A 12,243-nucleotide genomic window follows, 5' to 3' on the forward strand; every position below is an offset into this window, starting at 1 on the left:
TCTTGTGTTTTGTTTTTGACCTGTGCCACCTTAGCTTTGAACCACTTTTAAACATTATTTAAAACACACACACTCACTCACACACTCACACACACACACACACACACACACACACACACACACACACACACACACACACACACACACACACACACACACACACACACACACACACACACAAGGTAGTCGACGAATTGCTTTTTGTCATTAGTATTCAGTCGACGAAATCAACACTAGAAGTCACCGGGACATACTTTGGATTCTGGGGCTGTACGGGTCGTCGATGTAGAACACCGGGTCCAAAACACGGAAAATGACCTGAAACAAGAACACCATGTCAAGTCAGCATACTGACACCTGCATACTCATCCACGTATCCTAAAAAAAGTTACATGAAACTACAATTCGGTAATGACTCCAGGTAACGTTCGCTAAACGTCGAAAACTAACGTATACCATGTCACTGCTCTACTCAGCATACTGACACCTGCATACTCATCCACGTATCCTAAAAAAAGTTACATGAAACTACAATTCGGTAATGACTCCAGGTATAACGTTCGCTAAAACGTTGAAAACGAACGTATATACCTCTCCTTCGGTGGACGGCTCGATGTCGGAGTAGTGCGAATCGCAGATGACGTCGTCCACTTTCTGCATGGGACCCTGGGACACCGAGCGGAAGGCCGACTCGCAGTCGTAGGCCAGGTAACGGTACACCTGCCAGGTCTTCCCGAAGTCAGACGAGCGCTCAATCGCCATGGCAGCTGGTCGGAAGGTCTGACGGGGGGGGGGGGGGGGGAGACAAAACAATACTTCAGTCAGCATCTGTTACCCCATTTTGACCTGAGATCAGATTCTACAAATGTCTTCTACATCCTGACAGTTTTCTGAAAAACCTATGTATCTATGTCCGTCGTTCTTCGATTTTTTGAAAATAGCAGATCTACAAGCTCGTGGCGCGCCACTCGGTGGCGCGCTATGAGCTTGTAGATCTGCTATTTTTCAATAGCTAAAGCATAGCATAATGCTAACACCAAAAGGGGTTCCCGCCCAAAATGAGTTAACTCTTACGGTCCGTTTTCAAATGAACACTAATTTTTGCACCCGAAGAAAATTGCTTTTAGTTACTCCACTGCACCCTCTACCGATATTGCCAAGAGAAACCCCCCATAGACAAGATTTTCCCTTCTCTGGACAAAGAGAAAACTGCAGTAGTCTTTCTAATGACCAAAACCGTCTTTGTATTGGTGAGTAGCGAAAATGTTCTTTTTATTTTAGCAGAAGTATAATAAATATTGTGAAAATAGCCGATCTACAAGCTCACAAGCTTGTAGATCGGCTATTTAAAGAAAAACTAAATGCCTCTTTCATATATTAGACATTTGTGTCAATCTTTGAACAGGTGCTATAGTATAGTGCAATAGGAAATGAATGGTTTGACACAGTGCTGCTGACAGTGCTGCAAGCACAGCCGTTAGTAAGCTAATATAAATGTGTTTGTTTGAGTAAACACAGGTGTTCGTTGACTTCAGTGCCAACTCTGAAGTGTGTGGCACTGCCCCATCATTGCTTATATAATCTATTATAACACAAAATTAGGAGTTTGAGTCAACACAGGTGTTGTTGACATCCACACACACACACTCCCCACTGGCATTTGTCCAGGTGGTACAGCGCAGATGTGGTCTGTCTTGGGGGTTTAAATATCGCTGATCGTCTCGGGAAGACATAAAACATCCATTTGGCCAATACCGTAATTAAACGTGTGCCAGTCAACATGTAGCCTGGAACTCACCTATGCACAGCTGCTAGACATGAGACTAATTAATTAGAGCGACAGAGAGAGAGAGGAGTGTGTGCGTGTATATGTGTGCGTGTGTGTCAATTTAACAAAGGTGCAGACGATCAGAAATCAGCAGAGAGTGAGTCATGTTTGCGCTACTCTATGCTGAATTGAAGTGGACTCGGACGAGTCGGACCCAGACTTTTTTTTTCTCCCTGCAGGAAATAAAAACGTCTGGGTTTCCGAGGCTAGTCAACGTTTGCCCGTGCAGTGTGCACACAGTAAAATACTCACTGTTCATTTATCAATTTGTAACTCAGCGAGTTACAAATGTAGACCCGCTGAGTTTAAAGCTAGTGTAAGTGATTTTCTTTGGTTACAATAAGTGTTTAAAAGTTCTAAATAGTAATAGTACTCATTGCTATAGAGTGTTTGTGCAGTAACAGGAGTCTCCATGTCTCTCCAGCTTTTTATTAAACAGAAAATGCATTTTCAGAACACTGAAAATGAAACTGGGATACCGATTTCATCCAATCAGGATAGAGAACTCTATAATCTAGAAGATGTGTAAGTAATGACACAAAGAAATGAGCAGAACATTTTGAAACTGGAGCACTATAAAAATTAAGCTCATAATTAGCTACTCTCCCCTGATTGGCTGACATTTTCTCACCTATACCTGAAAATGTATTTTCTGCAGCACAGAGTGCTTGTAGAGCTTGTAGATCTGCTATTTTTGAAAAATCTGGTGCGAATATATATTCTTTCAGAGCGAACGTTTTTAACTCAAATCTTTGCTTCTGGGGGGGTCCCTGGAACAACATATTTTGATATGGGGGTCGGAGGCCAATTACATATAATTTGTGGGGGTCCTTGACATGAAAATGTTTGAGAACGACTGAGTATAGAAACATGGGTTTTTCTGTAAAAAGTCAGGATTTAGAAGACATTTCTAGAATCGTCCTCCTCAGCCTCCATCTCCCTTCCACAACTAAAAGCGGTGCTGCTGACACAGATAACAGGTCTGCCAGTACAGTATGTCTGTCTGACTGTCTTGTCTTTGTGGTTCGGTCTTCCCTGCACAGCAGCAGCACATACTGTACTGTACAGTATTTATTGTGTGAATGGATGTTGCACAGCTGTTACACTTCAACGTGAACCTGATGACTTCACTACAGAGTTGAGCCTAGCTGGCGGGATATTCTGTCTGTATACGTGACTTTGTACATTAAATAAATCCTCTGGCAGCTCATACCTCTTGCTGAGTAAAACGATACGACCCAGACGTACAGAGATCATAGCCTAAGACCCGTTTTTTTATTCTCCCCCCCTCCACATTCCACAAACTCACCCACAGCTGTATGTGTGCGTTGTGATTGTGTGTGTGGGAGTAGAGAGAAACAGATAGACAGAGAGTTAGAGAAAGAGACACAAAGTGAGAGAGAGAGAGAGAGACACAAAGTGAGAGAGAGAGAGAGACACAAAGTGAGAGAGAGAAAGAGACACAAAGTGAGAGAGAGAGAGAGACACAAAGTGAGAGAGAGAAAGAGACACAAAGTGAGAGAGAGAGAGAGAGACACAAAGTGAGAGAGAGAAATAGACACAAAGTGAGAGAGAGAGAGAGAGAGACACAAAGTGAGAGAGAGAGAGAGAGAGACACAAAGTGCGAAGCCAGAGAAAGAAAGAGAGTGAGAAAGAATAGACCTCCCAGGGAGAACCGGTCTAATCTGAAGTTGGACCCGGCATCCTCTTACCCCCCACCCCCCCCTGCTGTGGGCCCTCAGGCCCCCCCCCCCCCCCCCCCCCCCCCCCAACCGAGGCTGGACTACTCCAGACTGCTTCAAGTTCTCATTGGTTGGCCCTTACCTTAAAGGTCATGATAAGGTGGGTGAAATTAAACTCTGCCTCCAGGTCCAACTGAATGGTCACATTCTCCTTGCCTGGAAATGAAAGGGAGGCAGGAAGTAGAGAGAGGGTTTAGAGTGTGGGCTTTGTAACAACATGGGACACGTAACGTGTTGTATTCTCATTTTTGCTTTGTTTGTGCAGTTAACTTTCTGTTTGCCGCAACTTGTTGCTGCTGCACACCTTTTACGTTTTAACCGATTTTGGGGCGGGAACCCCTTTTGGTGTTAGCATTATGTTATGCTTTAGCTATTGAAAAATAGCAGATCTACAAGCTCATAGCGCGCCACCGAGTGGCGCGCTAGATCTTGTAGGTCTGCTATTTTTGAAAATTCGTAAAAATGCGGCACAAATCTTTGAATATATATTCTTTCAGGCGACTTTTCTTTTTTTTTTTCTTTTTTTTACGTCATGTCAAAATGGGTTAACTCTTTTACTTTGTTACTCTAAATCAGATGCATTGCCTAAAATGATAACTTTAACAATATTCCAATAGTTAAATGAACACTACAGATTTAACGGTGCAGGACAACATGAGGAAAGAGGGCAAACAGAAAGAAACAAGAGAGATGAAAGACAAGTATAGAACATAATTATGGGAGAGAGAGATGGAGAGATGGAGAGAGAGATAGAGAGAGAGAGAGAGAGAGAGAGAGAGAGAGAGAGAGAGAGAGACATTTCAAGAGATAATGTGCTCTTAAAAAGTGGGACATGGTCAAAAGGGAGAGGAAGAGAAGAGGGAGAAACGAAAACATCAACAGCGAGCTGGATTTTCACCAGGCCAAGAAAAACAAGCGAGATACATCAGTTATCCTCCACTCCTGACCGCTTCACTATCCCTGCTGCAATGTAAACTGAAATTATCAAGGACTAAGTCATTATTTAAAATAAAATAATAATAAAAATGTATTGGATAGATAGATAGATAGAATAGATAGATAGATAGATAGATAGATAGATAGATAGATAGATAGATAGATAGATGGATAGATGGATAGATGGATAGATAGATAGATAGATAGATAGATAGATAGATAGATAGATAGATAGATAGATAGATGGATGGATGATAGATTTCTCAGCTTGACTCTTTCTGCTCCTATGTTCCAGATTGCAATGCATGTTGGTTGGCAGGGCTTTTACGCAGCTGTTAACAAATGAGCCATCAAATCTCTTCGGAAGTCTCAATGCTCATTTCAAACATCGTTAAGTTTCCGCGTCGAAAGAAAGGCTAATTACGACAAAAGAGCCCGCTGTGCGCGCGCAGGGCTAATGTTCCATGGTGGGATTATATTGGTGTTATATATCCTTGAATGAACTTTTAATTCCCACAGTAGTGAGGAAGACGTTCAGTCTGTCGGAGTTATACGTTCCACATGAAAAACCTCAATTTCCAGTTGCCTTTGAAGCCCCAACCCACACCAAAGGGTCGGGTCGGGACAAAACGGTTGTAAGGTAAACCACACCACTGCAAATCCTTGCAACTCAATGAGTTGCATTGGTGTGGTTTACCTGAAAAAAACGTTTCGTCCCAACCCGACCCTTTGGTGTGGTTTGGGCTTTGACTGTACAGAATTGGTGTATCTACTACTAGGTCAGAGTTGGAAACGGTTCTACTGCAATAGTATTAAGCTCTCCGTGAATGAATGAAACATTCCTCTCCTCTATTCCTCATGTCTGTCTGGCAGCTAGTCCACTGAGAATTAACATCGCTCCCGTTCTTCCGGAGGAATCTCCCCAGGCAGCGCTCTTTCCTACCCCCCCACCCATCCCCCAAAATAATAAAGACCTCTCGAATGAATTACTGGAAGGCAAGTCACCCTGGATTAATGTTTTTTGGGTTAGAAAAACAAAACAACTTCAAATTCATGTCTCTCTCTCTCTCTCTCTCTCTCAGTATGGCTCATATATTTGATTCCAATGTCTTTATTGGATTCAGTGTATCCGGTTTGATCCAGAAACAGAAACGTTATTGTATACACATAAAACATACATGTAAAATTAAACATTCATGTCTTTGAAGTAAGTATGTGACATGTATTTCCAAACCAGCATGACACTGCGAAATCCACGAGCATTCATAAATACTCTTGAGAGACCCTGACACCAAACTGCATTAATAATGTTAATAATAGTGTTTTCCAGGGGTTTTACAAGCCCAGCTACATCCTGACATCATAAAGGTAATCATTCCCAAAGGGTCAGCCCCTATAATTCCAGCGTTCACAGCCAGGTCACGGTGTCTAGCTGGTCAACCATTGCTGGGCGTTCCCTTTGATGTTATCTGTCCTCCTATTAGGATCTTTGGTTACGGGCCAAGCAATAGGAGAAGCGAGAGAGAGAGAGAACATGAAGAGGAGTGACATTTGATGGACCCGGCCTGGGAACGCAAACTGTGTCACCTTAAGAGCTTTGAACCACTTTTAACCATTATTTAAAACTTTAGCTGTTGAAAAATAGCAGATCCACAAGCTCATAGCGCGGCACTCGGTGCCGTGCTACGAGCTTGTGAAAAATCGTGAGACTGTGGCGCAAATCTTTCAATATATATTCTTTCACAGCAATCGTTTTTTAACTCATATATTTGTTTCGGGGGGTGGGGGGGGGGGGGGGGCTGGAACAACATATTTTCAGATGGGGGGGTCCACGGCTATAAATACAGATAGTTCTAGGGGTCCTTGACATGGAAAAAGTGTGAGAATCACTGACATAGAAACATACGGTTTTTCAGAAAACTGTCATGATCGATTTAGATTAGAAGAACATTTTGTCAAGGACCCCCAAAAATATATGTAATTGGCCGCCGACCCCCATCTGAAAACATGTTGTTCCAGGGATCCCTCCAGAAGCAAAGATTTGAGTTAAAAAAGTTGGCTCTGAAAGAATATATAAGATTTGCTCCACATTTTCAAGATAAAGCATAACATAATGAAAGGGGTTCCCGCCCAGAATGGGTTAATGGGTGAAATCTAGATGGTCGTTTTCTTTGCGTTCCCTTCCCGCCACGCCGCCACCACAACCAGGACGTTTCCTACCGTTCTCTGACTGCCACCAGGTCTTCAGGCGGTTGGGGCCATAGATGGTGACCACGTTCTCGATCCGGTGGCCACTGCTTTCGTCCAGGCGCTCGCCACGGTTTTCCCGGGAGTCACACATGAAGCATTTCTTCTCCTCCTGCAGGGTTAGGGTGAACGGGGGGGAGGGGGGCAGAGACAGGGAGAGAGGACGGGGAAAGAGAAGGGACTATTGTCAAGAGAAATTCCTCTGATGCCGTGCTGATTTCTTCCAGTGAATGGAAGACGAGGAGAGGAGATAAGGATTGGACTTTGAGGAGCTCATTCATGCATGGATGGGAGTCTCTTCTTGACTTTGACAGTAACTCTTAAATGAATCACATTGTATTCTTCCCCTAGACTATATACACAGAACAACATAGGCCTATATTTAACGTGTGTGTGTGTGTGTGTGTGTGTGTGTGTGTGTGTGTGTGTGTGTGTGTGTGTGTGTGTGTGTGTGTGTGTGTGTGTGTGTGTGTGTTTGTGTGTGTGTGTGTGTGTGTGTGTGTGTGTGTGTGTGTGTGTGTGTGTGTGTGTGTGTGTGTGTGTGTGTGTGTGTGTGTGTGTGTGTGTACGCGTGTGAGTGGGTGTGCTTACAAAATGTGTGTGTGTGTGTATGTGTGTGTGTGTGTGCGTGCGCACACACACGCACACAAAATGCAAAGCCAAAAATGCAAAGCCCCATTTTCAGCAGTTATTTATTTTGTGTCCTAATGATAAACTGCTGATTCAATTCTAATTGGTTATTTCATTGATAAACCATTACCTGAAATCTGAATTACACCCGAATTATTCTGTTCAACAAATAAATGAATTGTCTTTCCTTGGGTTGAAACTAAGTGAGTGTCATTCTTGCTGCACTATTTAACTTCCCTTTTCTACACCCACATTTTAACCCGGTTTCCTGAGCAATTGTGCTGACATTTTTACCATTGAGCTAATAGAGCCAGGCTGCTTGCTCAGGGGATACGTTGAATCTTATGGAGGCATAAAGCTGCCAAAATTCAATTGAAATGGCAAATACAAAAAGTCAATTGAAATAAGATAAATGCTTTTTCATTTTCACGTCATTAATGCATTTCTTGGGACAAAAATAAATCTAAAATGCAATAGCATTATTTACATTTAATCTACAGATGTGCTCATTCTATGACACAATTCAAATTATAAATAAAATATCATTTGAATTTAAAATTAAAAAAAAATGCCAGCAAATTAGTGGGCAATAATTAAAATTAAAATGCAATTTAGACAATTCAAATGAAATAAGATAAATGCTTTTTAACCTTCAGATAATGAACACATTTAAGTGAAAATATAATGCAATAGCATTTACATTTCATCTCCAGGTGTGCTCCAGGGGTGGCGGTGGCTCAGGGGTAGAGTGGCTGCCAGTTCGAACCCGGGCTCCCCCAGAGTTAGTGTCGAAGTGTCCTTGAGCAAGACACTGAACCCCTAATTGCTCCTGATGTGCTGGTTGGTGCCTTGCATGGTTTCCGCTGCCATCGGTGTATGAATATGTGTGTGTGAATGGGTGAATGTAATGCACATCTATGTAAAGCGCCTTGGATAAAGGCCCTATATAAATGCACCATTTACCATTTTTGCTCATTCTATGACAGAATGAAAAAGCAAAAGCAAATAACATTGCATTTTAATTTTCAAATTAAATTAATTAAAAGGGGGGAGGGGCCGCCTCGCGACGCGAGAGAGAAAAGGAGATAGAGAAGAGAGGCAGTCGGCAGAGAGAGAGAGGGGGGCGGGTGGGGAGAGAGAGAGAGAGAGAGAGAGAGAGAGAGAGAGAGAGAGGAACAAAAAGATCCACTGTTATCCTACACTAGGAGTGCTGTCATGATTTAATGTTTTTCTTTTCTTTGGGCAAGGCATCATTTCTACAACAGAATAAACATGGGAAGAATTTATATTTTATGTTTAATCTTAAAACATAGCATTCAAAAACTCAACTAGTACAACTGTTAAAGGATTTGTATTTGCACATTTCTCGGTATTGACATTACAAATGGACTGGATGTTATGGCCCAATTTATAATCTGCAAGAGGCACTAATTGCAATTTTTGCACTAATTTGGTTAAATGGTATTATTCCAAAGGTGGATTATCATTCACCATCATACTAGCTACAGTATCATGTTCTCTTGCAGTTTAAGCAAACTATTATAGACAGGTAAAGGTTTGAGAACCACTGGCCTAATGCATTTAAAATAGGGGTGTTTTCCAACCCCCCACACAGAAAGGAAATATATGAACATACGGTATATATGTGCATATAAGTGGATTTATAGGACATATACTGTGATTCCTTGTTCTGTTGAGAGAATCTTAATACAACTATTTAGTCTATTTAAAAGTAGGAAAGATAGCATAAACCTTTTAGTTGTCAATGTGTGACCACCTTCCTATTTTCCTAGTTTGAGAACCTCTGGCCTACACAAAGTCTTGTTTACATGGTTAAATACTGAGTTTATGGTATTTGCCCAGTGCCACGGACCCCCTTGTGGCTGAACTGTCAAATTGAAAACTATTTAGTGATTTGTCATTTGTTTCCAATGGTTGGGATTATAATTTATAAAACTACAGAAATGAGTGGGGATGAATGTATGTATGTGAATATATATCGATATATAACATATTGAGTAATGCATATATTGGGGGTGTAATGGTTGGGATTAGAATTTAAGCCAGGAAAATGGATTGTAATATAAATAAATAGTGGGTAATAAATATTGTGTGTGTGTCCACCACGGTGACTGTGCCAACCAACTAATGCCCCCCATGCCAACCACAAGGGAGGTGAAGCCATTAGTCTAAATATAAAAAATCGTTAAAACAGGCCAAATCAACGTTAAAAAGGCCACATTTTTGCAGTTTATACCGATGTCTATGTCGCAGCATCGGCCATCTCCCTGGAATGCTATTAGGCTTTTTTTTATGATCTTAGGGTCATCCAAATAACATATTAAAAATCACACCCGTGTGAACTGAGTGGTGCAACCCTCTCTCTCTCTGTGTGTCTCTCATTAGCAGGCAACAGTGCAGCACTATCTCTCTCTCTCTCTGTTTCTGGCACAACAGCACCACTTTTGGTACTCATTGGTACTGGTGCTCATAGTCACATAGGTAGGTGAACGGACACATGAACACATAGGTAGGTTAACACGGACATTGCTGTTCCTTGGAGTGGTTGCACCACTCAAAAATGGTGAATTATATAAATTTTGGATCACAGTAAATTCAGGGTTTGAAAGTTGGGTATCATTAACATCCTACATAAGGCGAAAATGTCTAACTTTAATTATGCTTTAAGTTGCATGTAATGTGTCAAACTAGGGGTTATTCATGATTCAGAATCCATTGCAAGCATTAGTTTTCTCCTTGGGCTAAAACGGCCATAGCCATCATCACAAATGTGATGAGGTCAGCACATTTGGGCATATTGGGCACATTAAGGATAAGTGGCTGTGGCCGTTTTTAGCCCAAGGAGTGTTTTTTGTGCAAAACTAATGCTTGTAATGGATTCAGAATCATGAATAACCCCTAGTTTGACACGTTAAATGCTACTTAAAGCTGTTAAAGGACCACTTCACCACTTTTCAACCTATCTTCATATAATAGGTCCTCACTAATAATCATGATAAAATGGCACGATTTTTTTCTACTCAAGTCTGTGTCTCATAGGAGGGCTGTGGGCAGTTTAGAAACCGTCCTCCAGTGATATCATCATTAGGCAGATTTTTTATTTAATTTGTTTCATTATCGTGAGAACGATGGCTTCCATTTTCGCATTGCAACTCTTCAGGACTAGAAAGCCTGCAGTTTCTATTAGCTTGTATTCCCCATCGATGATGTCACTGGAGGACGGTTTCTGAACTGCCCACAGACGTCCTATAGAGACATGCAGACTGAGTAGAAATAAATTGCGCCATTTTTTCATGATCATTAGTGAGGACCTATTATATTAAGATAGGTTGAAAAGTGGTGAAGTGGTCCTTTAATGATACCCAACCTTCAACCCCTGAAATTACCATGATCCTTTCCAAAATGTATATAATTCACAATTTTTGAGTGGTGTAAACCACTCCTACAACTGGCTTTTTTGAGTGGTGTAAACCACTCCTACAACTGGCTTTGTTAGTTTATGTGTCTGTCTGTTCGTACCAAAAAATGAGCATGGTTGCTATGGTCACCCAGTTCACACAGGTCTTCATTGTCTACGTGTCTGTTCGTACCAAAAAATGAGCATGGTTGATGCTGATTGGTTGATACTGATTTCATTACGTCAGACATTACCTCAGACCACAGCTGATCAGGCTATATAATACACCACTCAGTTCACACGGGTGTGATTTTTAATATGTTATTTGGATGACCCTAAGGATTATAAAAAACGCTTTTTAGCTTAGATTGATATGCATCTAGATATGCATCAAGAGAAAAAAAGAGACCTCTGTCGTACCCTGCTGACAGAAGAGATGGCAGACTGCATTGTGCAGCTACACTGTTTTACAGGCTGTGATGCCAACTCTGGTTTCTATGGCAAAGGGAAATCATCAGTGTATGACAAGGTAGCAAAGAGCACTGTGGCACGGCAGAAGCTTTCAAGGTGTGGAGATAGCCTTGACCTTGAGAAGGAGGTAGAACTTCATATAGAACTGCATAAACAAGACAGGTGACCTATGGAGACAAGAAGCCCGTGCTGCCAAGTGGAAGACAATGACAAAAAAGAATGTATCTATCTCCCTCCAGATGCAGATAGCCTACGCCAACACTGCATCCGCACCAACTGCTTGGCGTATATCTAGTGCTCCACCCCACAATGAAGCACCACCCATGGACACTTGGACATGGTTGGGAGTTAGTGGGTGGTCGCTGTTGTCCTGTCCGCCACATGCGGCCTGCTCTCCCAACACACCTACCTGCACCAGGCCCAGTTGAAAAGGACAAGGAAGTTGAGAGTGAGGAGGAGGATGATGCACAGAAGAGGAGGGTGGAGTCATCTGAATCTGATGATTCAGAAACCAGTGACACAAATGCTCTGACACATGTGTTTTGTGTCTGTAAAAAATTCAAACCCCAAATAAATTACTTTCCTATTCAAAAGTTGTACGTCACTTTCAGATGATACGTGGCGTGCCGCCAAGCATAAGCGTTCCACTGGCGCAACAGAAACAGCAACCGGTAATCACAACATGGCACTCGGTGCCGCGCTATGAGCTTGTAGATCTGCTATTTTTCAATAGCTAAAGTATAACATAATTCTTAAAACACCAAAAGGGGTTCCCGCCCGTCACTACACCATTGGTTCTCAAAGTTGGGGTCTCAGCTAGTCCTTAGAAGGGTAGAAACTAAAATCAGCCAGAGAATGTATCATTCATATACTGTACAGTACTATGCTGCGTGAATAAACATACAATTTGATAGCATACAGTAGATCACCCAGGTTTTATGGTTTTTCAATCCCCACACGTGTATGTATAA

General features: G+C 41.9%; 1 pseudogene across 1 annotated transcript in view; it reads right to left on the minus strand.

Annotated features, from left to right (window-relative positions):
• The window catches only part of LOC306917639 (laminin subunit beta-1-like), a 54,943-nt pseudogene extending 43,692 nt beyond the window's left edge, over positions 1-11,251 (minus strand). Inside the window, exons 1-5 of the transcript in view lie at positions 11,222-11,251; positions 6,727-6,865; positions 3,653-3,726; positions 592-780; positions 255-318 (exon numbers count right to left, since the gene is read on the minus strand). The product of the transcript in view is annotated as a laminin subunit beta-1-like (transcript). The remainder of the gene's footprint in view (positions 1-254; positions 319-591; positions 781-3,652; positions 3,727-6,726; positions 6,866-11,221) is intronic.
• Positions 11,252-12,243: the final 992 nt, after the last annotated feature.

Source organism: Electrona antarctica (assembly GCF_951216825.1).
Source record: "Electrona antarctica genome assembly, chromosome: 24".
Classification (NCBI taxonomy): Eukaryota; Metazoa; Chordata; class Actinopteri; order Myctophiformes; family Myctophidae; genus Electrona; species Electrona antarctica.